The following is a 14,845-nucleotide window of genomic DNA, read 5'->3' as shown; positions in this document are numbered from 1 at the left end:
AAGAATTGTTTATAATTGTGTTTGAAAATAAACATTCATTAAGTGCTCTGCAAATGCATGACATTATAAGCAGGCCTTGTGTCTCATTTGGGAACAGGATATGCTTCTTAAATAGGAGTCGTGTTTATTCTTGACGTTGTAAATATTCTCATGTATGACCTTAATCATAAAAATTCCAGCACTGTAAACAACTGCACTAAATCTATAAAAAAAAAAAAAAATAAAAAAAGGGCTCAGGCAAGGAAAACAAATATGTAAATGAGCCTCATCAAAGAGAGTTTTATTATCTTAAGTATGACCTCAGTCAAATGGCTTTATATCTTGGACGATTGTTAAAGTCAAGCACACAATCTACTTCCGTGCTGATGCCAGGACTAAAACATCAGTGCCTGTTAGCCCTCATTTGACTTAACTGCAAAGCTTCAAAAATCAAAAATTCCCCCAGTATCCTGGTTTTACTGATGTGAAGAAAGAAGGGGCAGGAAAAAGTCACATTTGGGAGGAAGGAATGGAAGTGAAGATATATTACACCCCAAGAACAACGCAGAAGCATCTCCCTGTTGGCTCACCACAGTTGCGCACACATCCTCTGCCAGCCTGCACACCTCTCACAGTGCTCGTGGGTACGCTGGCCCCTGTACGTGAGATTACACCACGAGTATAAAATCAGCAGAGCTACACTCAAGCTCACAGCTAGAGAATACAAATCAGAAGTGCTCTAGGGAGGCAGACAGACAGGGCGAAGAGCAATTCTGGACATGTTTCTGACCGTGCAGGCATATGGATTTAAAGTGGAGCTACTTCTGATGGCTCCAGTGAGAACAGAGAAGAGGCCATGCACAGCCCAGCCTAGCTTTCTTGGAAGCCCTTTTCTTGATAAAGCAAGTCAATGAATAAATAAGCAACTCCTTGCCATTGCATTCCTCCTCAAGGGCTGTAATATGCTGCAGCATCTTCTAGGCTCTATTTAGAGACCTGCTGACAGTTGATTTCAAGAAATGTTGAAACAGACACTTTATATAAAAAGCTGGCTGACCATTCTCTTTTGTGGATTTTCCTCAGCATTCATAGTTTCAAAATTTGAACCAATTCAGTGCCAGTTTAACCTAGATAAAAGGCCAACTTTGAATGGACGCTGTGAAATAAAAACTATAATCATAGAAAGGTCTGGGTTGGAAGGCACCTCCAAAGATCCTCTAGTCCAACACACTCTGCAGTAAGCATAAGTATCCTCAACTAGATCAGGCTGCCCAAAGCCCTGTCCAACCTTACCTTGAATATCTCCAGGGATGGGGCTTCAACTTCCTCCCTGGGCAACCTATTCCAGTATTCCATTACCCTAATGGTAAAGGACTAACACCCATTCTAAATCCACTCTTCTCTAGTTTGAAGCCAATGCCCCTCCTCCTATCACTGCAGGCCTTTGTAAATAATACATTTATGTAAAACCTTACCTGCAGCAATAACAACAATCCAGACAGTTAACAGAATTTTTTAAATAGCATCCAAAATATGCTTCAAAATAGACTTCAAACCTAACTATGTCAGTTAGGTCTGCACAATGTTAGCAGATAGACCAGCTTCACTTTCTGGCTGACTGCTTAGGCATAACATAAAATAAATGTTTTGGGGTTTTTTTTGCTGACATTTTAAGTGACTCAAAACATGTTCAGTTTGTCTCATTTCATAAGGTTTTCCACCACAGTCAAACTAGTAGTTTGTTTTATAAATCATTAAGGAAGGACTCAAAATATATTAATCCAAGATGGAAACCTTTATGTCATCTATATTACTTAGTAGACATTAAAAGGAGATTCAAGAGGCTAAGCAGGATAGACAGATAGATATAGAATCATAGAATCAGCAAGGTTGGAAAAGACCTCAGAGATCGTCAAGTCCAACCTATTACCTAATACCTCATGACTAACTAAACCATGGCTTCAAGTGCCTTGTCCAATCCTTTTTTCAACACCTCCAGGGACAGTGACTCCACCACCTCCCTGGACAGCACATTCCAATGGCCAATTACTCTTTCTGTGAAGATCTTTAGATAGGTATAGATATAGAATCAATGAGGTTGGAAAAGACCTCAAAGGTCATCAAATCCAATCTGTCATCCAGCACCTCATGACTGTTAAACCATGGCTTCAAGTGCCACATCCAATCCCTTTTTGAACACCAATATAGATATAGTCTCTGGCATAACTCATGTGTTTTATATCAGTAAGTGATGGGTGGAGAGTCTCCTTGAACTAAAACAGTACATTTTCTAAGAACTTCATGGGAATTACACCTTTGATCTTCTCAGGACTGCATAATGGCAGCCAACCTAGAGTGAAATTCCAAAGAATCACTCACATGTATTCCAACACACACATCCAGACCCACATAACTCAGTCTATATTTTCAGAGAGCTAACATATTTACGTTAGTCAGGATTTCCTGACTAATGTTCACATATAAGTTGTAATAGCTCTATTTAGAGGAAGAAAATGTAAGCCAAAAGCACTGACAGTGTCCTTCTAGCTGCTAACCAGAGATGCTTTGCGAGTGGCTGCCATGTATTTCGTTTGCATCTCAAATGTCCGTCACAGCAAGTACCCTGCAGTTGTAATTAGTGAAGATGCAGAATGTTATCGAATATCACAACATTTTGACTGTCAGATTGCTCTAGCTGAGGAAAGTTACTCTGTAAAATGAGAGGCTGATGTTGCAGTTGTATTGACTTTTGTGTCATGTTTGTTTCAGTTTACTAGTCAAAACAACTTTCAGAGCTCTTCCTTGTCCAGAAGGTTCAGGCTGCCTTATGAAAATGAAGCTGTCTTGTTTTCTGCTTCATAAATCATTGTCAAGCAGAGCCAGATAACAGAAACAAGTTCAGATTCCAAAATGATTATTCTTAGAGATGATGTATTAAGTATACAGAATACAACTTGATTTTCATAAGCCATGTTGACTTTGCAGAACTGAGGCTAGAGGGGGAAAATTTTGTGAGTAATTGGAGGTGTGAGAGCCTGTAAAAATCCCAGGAGAGAGGGAGCAGAGTGGGTCAGGAGAACTCCCTTCCTGAGGAGCTCTTGAAGTCATTTCAAAGCTGCCATTTCCCCCTCATCTCTGCCCTTATGCTATTTCACTGTTATAGATAACCCATTTGGAGCATCCTGTAGACCTATTTTACTGCACCCACTAATGCAGTTTTATAACCTTCACTGAGGTTTGCATCCAGACTCTGGACTAAGAGTCTTTCAGAAACTATTCCCCTCATGAGCACCAATGAAAGGAGCCAACACCACTGCAAATTTCCCTCCCTTTCACCTCTCCCCTTCTCTTATACCATACCCATTGCTTGATGGCTCTGAAACACTTTCTTAGCTTTCCGGGCTTCTTCTTATAATACATAGAAAAAGAAAAGTACATGAATGATCTCTGTGTAGTTGGATTAGAAGAGCCACAACAAAAATATCATCACAGAGGTAAGGTGAATTCTTGAAATACATTTCCAATTGGTAGCTCTACATGGAAAAATATGAAGAGGGCAATGGCTAAGTCCCAGGTAGCTCTACAGGAATCCTTTTAGAGAAAATAAGTGAGTAGGAGGGATAAAATGTGGTGATAACAGCAATTTGAAAGTGAAAGAAGGTTCTCACTTAGCAGAACTTTTTATTTATGTGGTATTATCATATGATATAAACCAGCACAAGATGTGAAAGGTGAAGAAAGGTCTAAGGTGGAGAAGCTGGCATTTAAGACAGCAGCACTTATGCACTTCAGGGTGAAAACTGTAAAAGAAATGCAGAAATGCAGGTAACTGGACTTGTTTTCCAGCTCACCAAGCTAAGATAACCCTTTTCTGATGTGTCCCAGACAGATACAGTTTTACCTACATTGGGTTTGTTTTGTTTTTCAACTGCCTGCAAAACAAATATTGCAAAACTAGACCCTGCAACACCACAACCCCCATGTAGAGCCTAGCATGCAACAGCTTGACTAAGGTCCCTCAATAAGGCCCATTACAGAAGAACTTAAACCAAACTCCACCACATGCTGGATGCTCAGCATAGCCTTGAAACAGTTCTTGTCTGGAAACACATGCTCTGTTGCCGGCTATATCACCTCCCCAGAAGTTCGTCTTTAACACTAAACATTGTAAAAGAAAAAACAAACATAGGAAATTTCAGCTGTGGCTGTGAAAAGAAATCATGCTCAGGGCACCCCTCAAACATGTTTCTTCATTCTTTTAACCAAGAAAAGGAAATTAAAATCAAACAAATCTACGTTTAAGGAATGTGAAGGCTGCGAAACAAACCAACAAAAGCCAGGAAATGTTCAAGTTAAGGCTGTGACACTCTGTCCTTCACTCAAGCTGTTCTGACTTACTTTTTTTTTCTTCTAAACAGAGGGGGTTGAGATCAGCATGTCACCCTTGGATTTGAATTTCCTGTTGTGAACTGGTATGTGCCTGTGCTTTATTAATGTTATTAGATATTGTTTATTACATTTGTGAATGTGATGTGAGCGCATCACACCCACATCTCTCTGCATTAGATTGGTGCAGAGGTTTTTGCAAGTGCTAAGATTTGTCTCCTTGATAACAATCAACCCAGAAAGCATCTCTATTTTAATGAGCCAGTAGCCACTTTGGAAAGTCAGACTTGTCACCATGGTGCACATGACAGCCTCTGGAAACGTCATGCAGCTGTAGGGATAGATATGAAATCCACCTGCTTCAAAGCCTCTCAAGCTAGAGGAGACTAATTTGGGCAGAGCTAGGCTCTGGAAACTTGGACATATGTTTCTGCTCCCACTCAGTAGAGGGCAGCAGTAGGTGGAGATGAGGGATGTTCTGTTCTTGGTGTCTACCAGAAAATCAGAGTTTTCCTGGATATGACAAAATCAATACACAGGGAAAAAAAACCCAAAACTAAGTTAGGCAAGTTGGCAGCCATGTAGATGAGCACATCAGTGAATAGATGGTTCCCATGCAACTCAGGAACCATTTGTACCATCACTGTATTCCCACCACATCTGGGATTTCACAAGTCGTTGGAAGCTCAGCGGGAAGTGGGTGTGTGGATCATAAGCTATTCTTCCTCCGGACATATGAGGGATTGGCACAAGTCAGAGGCAGGATACCAAACCAGATAGGCCAAACGTCTGGGCCACTATTGTGAGAATAATGTCAAATTAATGTTACTCTATCATCACCTATTTTGAACTAACCTTTGTCACTGGCTCACTTCTGATCTCGTTTGGAGTCTGAGCACTCTGGCACTGCAGCAGCCCGCACTGGCTTCCCCCAGAACAGCTTTAGCACCGTGAACAATAGATTTTAACCTTTGCCACTTTCATTTTTTTTAGTTTTATTATCAGTCTGTGCTTCCACTACAAACTAAACGCACAGGGCTTTGAGCTAATTACATTCTGTACATCTGAGCCAACTCTCAGTGCTTCATGCTGACACTCGGATACATCTGGGCCTGATAACAATTACAAATACTCTGGGCATACTTTAAAAAAGAGCTTATGTTACAATGTGAAACAGCATGTTTTACAGTGCTCATAACGGTCAGATAAATACAATAGCTTCAAATCCCCTTTCTGATTTTTCTTTTCTTTAAGAAAAAAAAAAAAAAGTACCTCACAATAATTCATTTAGAGCAGGAGCCCACAAGAAAGGAACCCTTCCCCTCCTCTGCCCGGGTGAGACACAGCAAAATACTTGAAACTAAGAACAGGCCAAAATTTTGATCACAAACTAGGAAGAAAGATGGTAAAGAGGGGGAGATGATGGTGGATTTCTGGTTCAGTGACAACAGATAGCAAAACCTGAGTTCATCCCAGCTAGAAGATACCCTCAGTAATGTTTTTTGGCCCTTCTTAACATCCCTCTCACTCTTCCAATTGACTACAGAGGAAACCTAGAGTGATTTGATGCATAACTTGACGGCTTTGAGTATGTGAAGAGGGATGAACCGGGGCTTGAATTCCCTGCCGTGCAGATGTCTGTAGCAGTGGAGATGGGAGGGGTGGTTACACCTGCCTGCATAGCTCTTCCCTCTTCACCTCCATCCCCCTCCTTCTCTCCAGCCTCATTTCAGGGACCTGTGCCTCAGAGCAGCAAAGAGCACTGCTGAAGTCTGTTTTGTAATGCAGTCCTGGCAATGTGACCCCATTATGGCAAAGGAAGCATAATATGCTCTAGACCCACTCTCTCACTTACCTGGAACTCCTTGGCCGTGGAGAGGAAGCAGGCAACAGAGGCACATGTGTTGCATTGGTTCTTCCTCTGGGTCTCTTCAAATCCATTTTAGGGCAACTTGATGGTAGCTTGCACATCTCCAGGAGCAGTACCTTCTCTTAAGAGTTACTCCTAGGGGCTGTTAGTAGCAGAATTGGAGCCGAGAACTATTACAAAGACATTCCACAGTGTTTTCTCCAAAACTTGATTAGGGAAGGGATGCCTGAACATGGGACTTACAAAGCCCAGACAGGGGACAGGCTTTAAAAAAAACCCAACAACTTATCCTTGTAAGAAAAAGAATGATTTAAACTTCTTCAGTGACTATCTCACAGGGGTGACACAAAGCACTCAGGATGCTTCACCAGTTTGCTTTTCTAAAAGAATTGTTAATGCTTCGGAATGATGGACAGAGAAGAATTAAAAGAAAAACAACTCCCCAAGCCAGGTTTTTGCATAGGGCTGTAGCAATTGTCAGTCACAAAGAGCTCCCAAGCAAGCCCTTATGATAACACACAGAGTATATCAGTAATCATCTGTCTTTTCTCAGTAAACAGTTGTATAGTAATAAAACAGAGTGATACAGCTGACTCTAACCTGGCAAATTTCCCTGCACCTAGTGTTTACATCTCTTTAAGTGTATCTTTGTCATATGGTTACAAGGCTATTTCATGCTCTCAAGTTTAATTCTTTGTAAATATAGCTCTCTTTGTGCATGTGAGGTGCATGTGTTAATAAATGTTCCATTCAGAGCCATTCCTCTTGCTCAAATGGAAAATTAAGAGTCCTTGATTGAACGGTGCTAGAGATCGCTGGAAGCCTCCGTTCCCATCTCTGCAGAGTCGCGATGATTGCTCAGGAAGTTTCACACTTTCAGATATTTCTGTGAAGGCTAAATCCTGCCTTCTGGTAAGTTGTGGGGAGTCTTTTTTTTTTTTTCCCCTTTTTACTTTTTTTTTTTAAATATCTTTTTACTTTTTAAATATTTTTTTAAAAAATCATTTTACCTTTTTAATATTTGTACCTTTTTTATACCTTTTCACATTTTTAATATATTCAATTTTTTATATTTTTACTTTTTAAATCTTTTTACTTTTTTTTTGCTTTTTAAAAAATATTCTTCTTACTTCTGTTGGTTTGTGGGGTTCCCCCACCCCCCTTTTAAAAATGAGGTTTTTCTGGAAAGCCTGCTCCCCGCGTTCTCAGGGGTTATAAAAATGGGAATCATTTTTATTGGCAATCCACTGGAATAGTGCTGAGACAAATGGAAACTTGAAGATAAGGATCCTCGGAGGTGAAAACATACAGCTGTTGGGAATTGCGAAAGAATCTGGCCAATAAAGGAAGTCACTATTTTTCCAGGCCTGAAGTGAGTTATAGGCTGAGACGGGTGTTGTATATTTATGTAAGGCTGCAGCGGGGAGCTCGAGCGGCCGTATATTGCTGAAAGAGCATCATTCACATTCAACCTGAGACAAAAGGTGGAAATGAAGTAACATCCTGACCGAAAAAGGGCTCATGACAGAATAACAACATCGCAGAGAGGGGGGCTGCTGTGGTGGTCTGTGGGTAGGCCTCAAAACGAGGAAATGGCGGAGCTGCCTTGTCGGCCTTCAAAACACACACACACACGCACACACGTGGCCCGGCCGGCGGCCTTGGGAAGGGGAGCAAGGTCCTGCAGCTGGGGCAGGGCAATCCCAAGCACCAATACAGGCTGAGCAGGGACCGGCTTGAGAGCAGCCCTGGAGAAAAGGCCTTGGGGGTGATGGGGGAGGAGAAGCTCAACAGGAGCCAGCAGTCAACACTTGCAGCCCAGAGAGCCAAGGAGAGCCTGGGCTGCAGCAAGAGAAGCAGAGCCAGCAGGGCCAGGGAGGGGATTCTCCCCCTCTGCTGAGACCACACCTGGAGCACTGTGTCCAGTTCTGGAGCCCCTAGCACAGGAAGGATCTGGAGATGCTGAATGGTGTCCAGAGAAAGGCCACAAGGATGAGCAGAGGGCTGGAGCTGCTCTGCTGTGGAGCCAGACTGAGGAGGTTGGGTGTTCAGTCTGGAGAAGAGAAGACTCTGAGGAAACCTAATTGTGGCCTTCCAGTATCTGAAGGGGGCTACAAGAAAGCTGGAGAGGAACTTTTGAGGGTGTCAGGGAGTGATAGGGCTGGGGAGGAAATGGAACAATGCTAGAAATGGGTAAATTCAGATCAGATGTCAGGAAGAAGCTCTTCCCCATGAGGGTGGTGAGACACTGGCACAGGTTGCCCAGGAAGGTGGTGGAAGCCTCATTTCTGCAGCCTGGAGGTTTCTGCAGCCAGGCTGGATGTGGCTGTGAGCAACCTGCTCTAGTGTGAGGTGTCCCTGCCCATGGCCTGGCTGTATCAAAAGTGACCCCAATTGAAAAAGACACTTAAAGGGCTGAAGCTCTTGGAATGCCCAATCCTATTTTAAATACAAATCCAAACTTTTCTCACTTTCTCCTCTCATTATTTTTGCAATATTGTCCTTGAAGCTGGCAGCATCAAATCCAAGTTGCATTTCTGAGTAAAACTCAGGACGCAAAGGCTCTCATCATATAGAAACTATTTTGCCATAAATGTCTAAATGTAACACAATGATGAATTATTGTTATTTCCATGATTTTACAAGTAAGGAAACCAATGTAGACAAAGGATTTTGAGGTTTTAATGCACATTTGGTGGCTCAAATTGGCAAGGAAATTGCATCTTAATACAGAGTGCAAGATCTACATATGTAACCTTGACTTTGCATCAAGCCATACCTTTTTCTTTACAAAATGTTGGGACATATGTAATGATTTTTACCTCAATAACCATCACTCTTGTTCAAACTGAAATTTGATTCAGGCATAAACCTTCCACAGATTTTGAGGGAGCTGATCTGGCTTTTTAGATGATCTAAAACGTGGACTTCATTTTAGAAAAACATAAGAGAGACTTAGAAATCTGAAGCTGAACCTACCCTACAAATTAGGGTGGGTTTGAATTTTTTGAAGTTATGATGGACCTTGAAAACATCAGGCTTTATCCAAGGGTGGTTTTAGTGACAGGATATATTACAGCATCTGGCTTGTAGAGCAGGATTCCTGTGGCCCAGATGTAGCTGGCTAAATGTTAGGCATTTAGTTTGGAGCAAGCAGGACAACAATATCACAGGCACCTCATAAGTCCCCACAACAGCCTGGGTGTGCCCATGACCCTCCACCACCATGCCAAGTGCCCTCTCTTTAGTCACTGAAAAATTGCTATTTAGGAAACTTAGCTGAGAATGGACTTTTTGTTCTTGAAGAAGTAAAACATCGAAAGTAACACAGAAATATATCCATTTAAACAAACAGGTCTCATGCCCTCAACAAGTGGTCCAGCGTTGGCACTTTCTCTTAAACTCTGCATTATTTTGGAGAGCACATTCTTCAGTTGTGCCCTGAATTGATGTGCAGGTGGTGTTCTCACACATAGGATAAGTATAATGGACTCTTTAAATACGCATCCAGGAGGTTTTGAAACACAGCAAAACAAACAAAACCTGTCATTCTCAAACAAATATCCAACTTGCTTTGCCCTGTGGAATTTGGACCCAGCTTAAAGCTCCACTAGAAAGAAGACACCACACTGAAAAACTGTACACCTGGGCTTGGAAGAACATCTTCCAAACCCATTAAACTTCTGAGTAAGACTATAACAACTGATGTGAAAATGAGAGTGTCTTTTTTTTGGTATTTTAATTATTCCTAAGTGATACTCATAAAAATATATTAGCTTATAAGAAAACTGCTGAAGAATATAATAGGGATGAAACTGGTAGCATTCACAGGATTTTAAAGCACTTCTCTAGAGGTACACCTGAACAACTTCAGGGAATGAAGCCTAAAAATCTGGCTTAAGTAGCTTGTAGCGTTCTCCACTTCAGATTAAAACCATGTAGACTGCTCCACAGAGTTCAAAATTACCTCCAGAAAAGGCAATTTCTTTGTCTTAAATATATAGGAATTTTAAATAACAGAGAAAACACCCTAAAGGCTGAAATCTGTTGTTGTATAGTTCAAATAAAGTTAATGAATCACAGACTTCTCAGATTTTTATTACTATTATTAATAATAAGAATATTTTACGTAATACTTTAAAGCATTCACTGATATCAATCAAAGGAAGATTAGGCACTCATAGGTGTAAAATGAACATGCTCACAGAGGCTTTATAATGCAAAACCTGATTATTACTTGGGGGGGTTGGGGGGGGGGGGGGGGGGGGGGGGGTGTTGAAGGAAATCACACTATGTTATGATTTATCCACTTAAATGCTTCAACTTAAAAATAAGATAAGATCCCCCAATCACATGCAGGTAGCCTACATAGCCTTCTTGTTAAAATGCCCTTCCATTTAAACACAGATTTTAACCTTTTCACCTTCGCCGCTTACATTTTTCTTTCGTTTTGTTCAAAGCATTTAGGTAAATTAGGATGAGGTCCCTCCATAAAAATGCAAGGGGATCAGTGAAACTTTCATCTCTAATTTATTCATGAAGGAGAGAGGTCTTTCCTGGTCATGCTGTGCATCATCCTGTCAGAATGACTTTCCTTCTTCTCTAGAAGGGATAAAGGGAGATAGAAAAATCAGCGGTTTGGGCTTTCCTGCTAATAATCACTGAAAGAGGGAAAACTGTGCACTGCTTTATTCAGTGGTTATTGTACTGCAGCTGAATTTAATATCACATATTACAAGGCCAAGTTTCAATATTAAGGGGACTGAAGTTACTAATGAGTGAAAACATAAATTATTTAGGTCAAAGAACTAGGTAGTCTTTTCATATGAAGTTCACACATAACTTCAAATATATCAATCGGTGGATTCCCTTACCAACTCCATCAGGTAGAGAGCTTTCTGTCTGGAGGACAGCAGAAACAGGCATGTGCTTGGAGAGGGCAGTGTGAGTTTGCTCACACCACTTGTCTCTGTCTGCACAGATTCTGACAATTTGAAGCTGTTCACAGGAATATCTACTTCTGCTCCCACCTCTGGAAATTCACTACAACCAAATAAAGTTTTAATATTAATGGTAATTAAAACCAGATTGAATATTAATAATAGACTTGGAAGGGATGAGGAAAGCTCGCCAGAAAACAAAATCTTCAGTTTTCCAGTTTGATTTCTTTCACTTATTGTTGTTTTAATAACATCCCATTTCGCATCTTGATCTTTTGGAGGGGCAAAAAGGCTTCTAATACAAACGGCCTTTATCCCAGCTGATGAATGAACTCTTCTGTGTTCCCCTAGCTTACAAAAATTATCATCTTTTATACATGCTCTAAAAAGAAAAGGGTGGGGGCCAGAGAAGAAAAGCAGGATCTGGTATTAGTCCTTTTAGTCGTCAGGAAATTACAGAATGTACACTTGCGGAGTAAGCAATTTTCGCAGTCTGCTGGCACATCCATCTTTTTAATGAGCCTTGTTTATAACCTGACGCCATGTTTCTAGTCACCTACCCTGTTTACATCTTTGGCCCCTTTAATTAAGAGAAGAACCAGTTAAAAGAAAGTAAGAAGAAATATTAATATGATCTGATTAATTCAGCTAGCGGGAGGTTATGGGGTACCAAGGTTATTATAACCTATAAAGGCAACATGAGCAAAGCTGTGTTCATTTGTAATTTTATTAGGCAGAGCAAATTAGTGAGCCCACATGGCAATGACAAAAGACCCCTTCCTATTCTCTCTTACCCCCCACCGAAAGGGCCAGGCGCCTAAAGTTAGGCTACATATTAGGCAAATGAGAGCTGATAAATCTCAGCCAACAACTAATGAGAATCTCCAGAGTTGGAGCTGTGCTAATTTGAAAACATTAGCTGGGATTTCTTTTCCTTTTTTTTTTTTTTGTGTATGCACAAAGTCCAACTAACTCAACCCTGCTGTTGTCATGGGGGGGGTCAGCAGGGCAAAGATGGCAAGACAGGAGAGGGAGAGGAATCTACAAGGAGTTAAAGATAAAACATGGAGTAAACATGTGAAAGGGGCTAAGAAGAAATGTCAATAATTTGTAGGTCATTAGGAAGACCACGTACCATTGGTAATACATGGAGGGATATAATTACACAGAATTGCATGACACTTACGTAGGAGCTCCTCCCAGCACCCCAGATAAGAAAATCAGATCTTTCCCTTGCACTGTTTTTTGTGGAGTATCCATGCAGTAAGATTCAAGTCATGGCAACATCAAGCACCTTTCAAGGGCTGCCAGTGCTGCATCTCTCATGCTAGGACTTCACCAAGTTCTGGTAACCCTCCTGCTGAAACCAGAAGTACGGATGTCCCACACTAGATCAGGTTGCTCATGTTTGTATTTTGGTAGATACAAATCTGATTTGGATCCCTCCTTTCCAAGACAGACTTCTGTGTAACAAGCATCTGAGGCAGCAAATATGGCTGTCCCCCATCTTAAAACAGTGCACCAAGCTACACCACTCTGTGCTGTATATTTTGAGCCCCAAAGTGATTTACAGCATGGCAAAGGAGATAGACACCAAGAGAGAAAACCACTCTACATTTCACCCATATTTAGGGCTACACTCTAGCAGTTGCCTGTCACCCAATAACCCCCTCTCCAGCTGGGGAGGGCTATCAGGAAAAGGAGGGGATACCCATGGATTGAAATGAAAATAGATTTAATGAAACAGCAAAACTAATACTGGTATAAAGGATCCAAATTATACTGGTCTGTAAATGAGGCACAACGGCAGAGATTTATTGAGTGATGAGAGAAGACTCAAGGGGTCTCCAGGTAAAAATAGTGTAATTAGCTTAACATCATTATACCACCATTTTTGAACCCATCCCAGAGCCAGGGACAACACCCTCAACCAGCCAAGATACCACACAGAGGAGCTCAGCTCCAGTAAGGAGGCCCAGCCAGCACCCGTGGATAATATTGGAGTAGTCATCAATTCTGGTCCTAACAACCGGGGGGCCACCAGGCCCCCCGGCCTTTGTTGTCACCACCACCATCACCCAGTGTGCACCATGGGCACTCACCAGCAATGAGAGGAGGATCCTCAGCCCAGATGGGCTCAGCTTAGGGCTGCTGCCTTTCCTGGTGGGGAATAAATAGGGGAGTGGGTGGGGAGGGCAAAGTGTCCACACCTGGAGTAGGAGGAGACTCCACCAGAGCCCAGGTGCTCTGGGATTTGAGGGCAAAAAGGGAAATGGGGCTGGTGAGGGACTTTTAGGGTGTCAGGTAATGATAGGACTAGGGGGAATGGAAAAAAAAATAGAAATAGGTAGATTCAGATTGGATGTTAGGAAGAAATTCTTCACAGAAAGAGAAATTGGCCATTGGAATGGGCTGCCCAGGGAGGTGGTGGAGTTGCCATCCCTGGAAGTGTTTAAAAAGAGACTGGATGAGGCACTTGGTGCCATGGTTTAGTTGGTTAGATGGTGTTGGGTGATAGGTTGGACTCGATGGTCTTGAAGGTCTTTTCCAACCTGGTTAATTCTGTGACTCTGTGATCTTTAGGCCTGTTGTGGTCCACAGAAATCACCATTGGATAAGGTGATTAATCACATCCATGCTAGTCTAGGCTGAAAATTGCTACATCATCTCAATGGTACAAAGATAATGAAACACAAAAACAGTTTTCCAGCACCTCAGAAGAATGGCCTGACCTAACAAAAAGTATTTATCCCAGTGAGTGACTGGAGTGTGAATGGAGATTGCACAGCACTTCTGAACAGTTTGGTCCTTCAGTAACTGCTGTGTGTTACATGTAACAGAAGAACAAGCGCTCCCCACATCAAGGTAGGGAAACTGAGGTACTTCGAGATCAGGTGAAACCATAACAACCTTTCTACTGCAGTTGTATTTTTGTTTGTTTGCATGTTTCCACCAATTTTTTTTATCTCTTTTTTTTTTTTGGCAAGACTCTGTAAAACTGAGTGATGAAACATTCATGAATGCTTCAGAAAGTCTGATTTAAAAGAAGACTGAGATTGCATAAACCCTGAGACTGAGCTGTCAGAAAAAGATTTTGGACTTGTGTTCTTATCCTTCAACCGCTCACTATGGCTGCACACCTATGGCTGCATCTTTGCTACCCTGTATCTCTCAATTCTATGGATGTTCCAAAATGTCACTTCTTATCAAAGACACTCACCCAGCTGCAAGCCAACTGAGTGAGCAGATGGGCTACAGATCACAGGAACTTTCTGTTTAGCTTACAGCAAGAAAAAGAGACAAAAGCCCAAGGTCCCTGATAGCAGTAAGAGAGCTAATAGAGCCACAAAGGTGAGGGGGAAGATATTAAAATTTTTTAAAACTCCTCAATTCATATAACTAAGGTTGAAGTACTTTAAAAATGTGAAGAAGAAGGAATAAAACAAATTAAAATTACCAAGAATTACTGAAAAGAAAAAAAAAATAAAGGCAGGGGCTTTTAAGATAGAGAACATGTTACTGAAAAATCAATTTTAAGAACATTAATATTTCACACTTCATTGTTATCTCAGTTTATGTAGCAGGCCTAATAATACTGAAAACTACTTTTATGTGTACCTAAATCACCCAGCCCTCTTTGTTTTTCCTCACCTAATCCCCAAATGATTTC

The sequence above is a fragment of the Dryobates pubescens genome, chromosome 17 (genome assembly GCF_014839835.1).
Source record: "Dryobates pubescens isolate bDryPub1 chromosome 17, bDryPub1.pri, whole genome shotgun sequence".
In the NCBI taxonomy this organism is placed as follows: domain Eukaryota; kingdom Metazoa; phylum Chordata; class Aves; order Piciformes; family Picidae; genus Dryobates; species Dryobates pubescens.
This window is presented reverse-complemented; position numbering follows the sequence as displayed.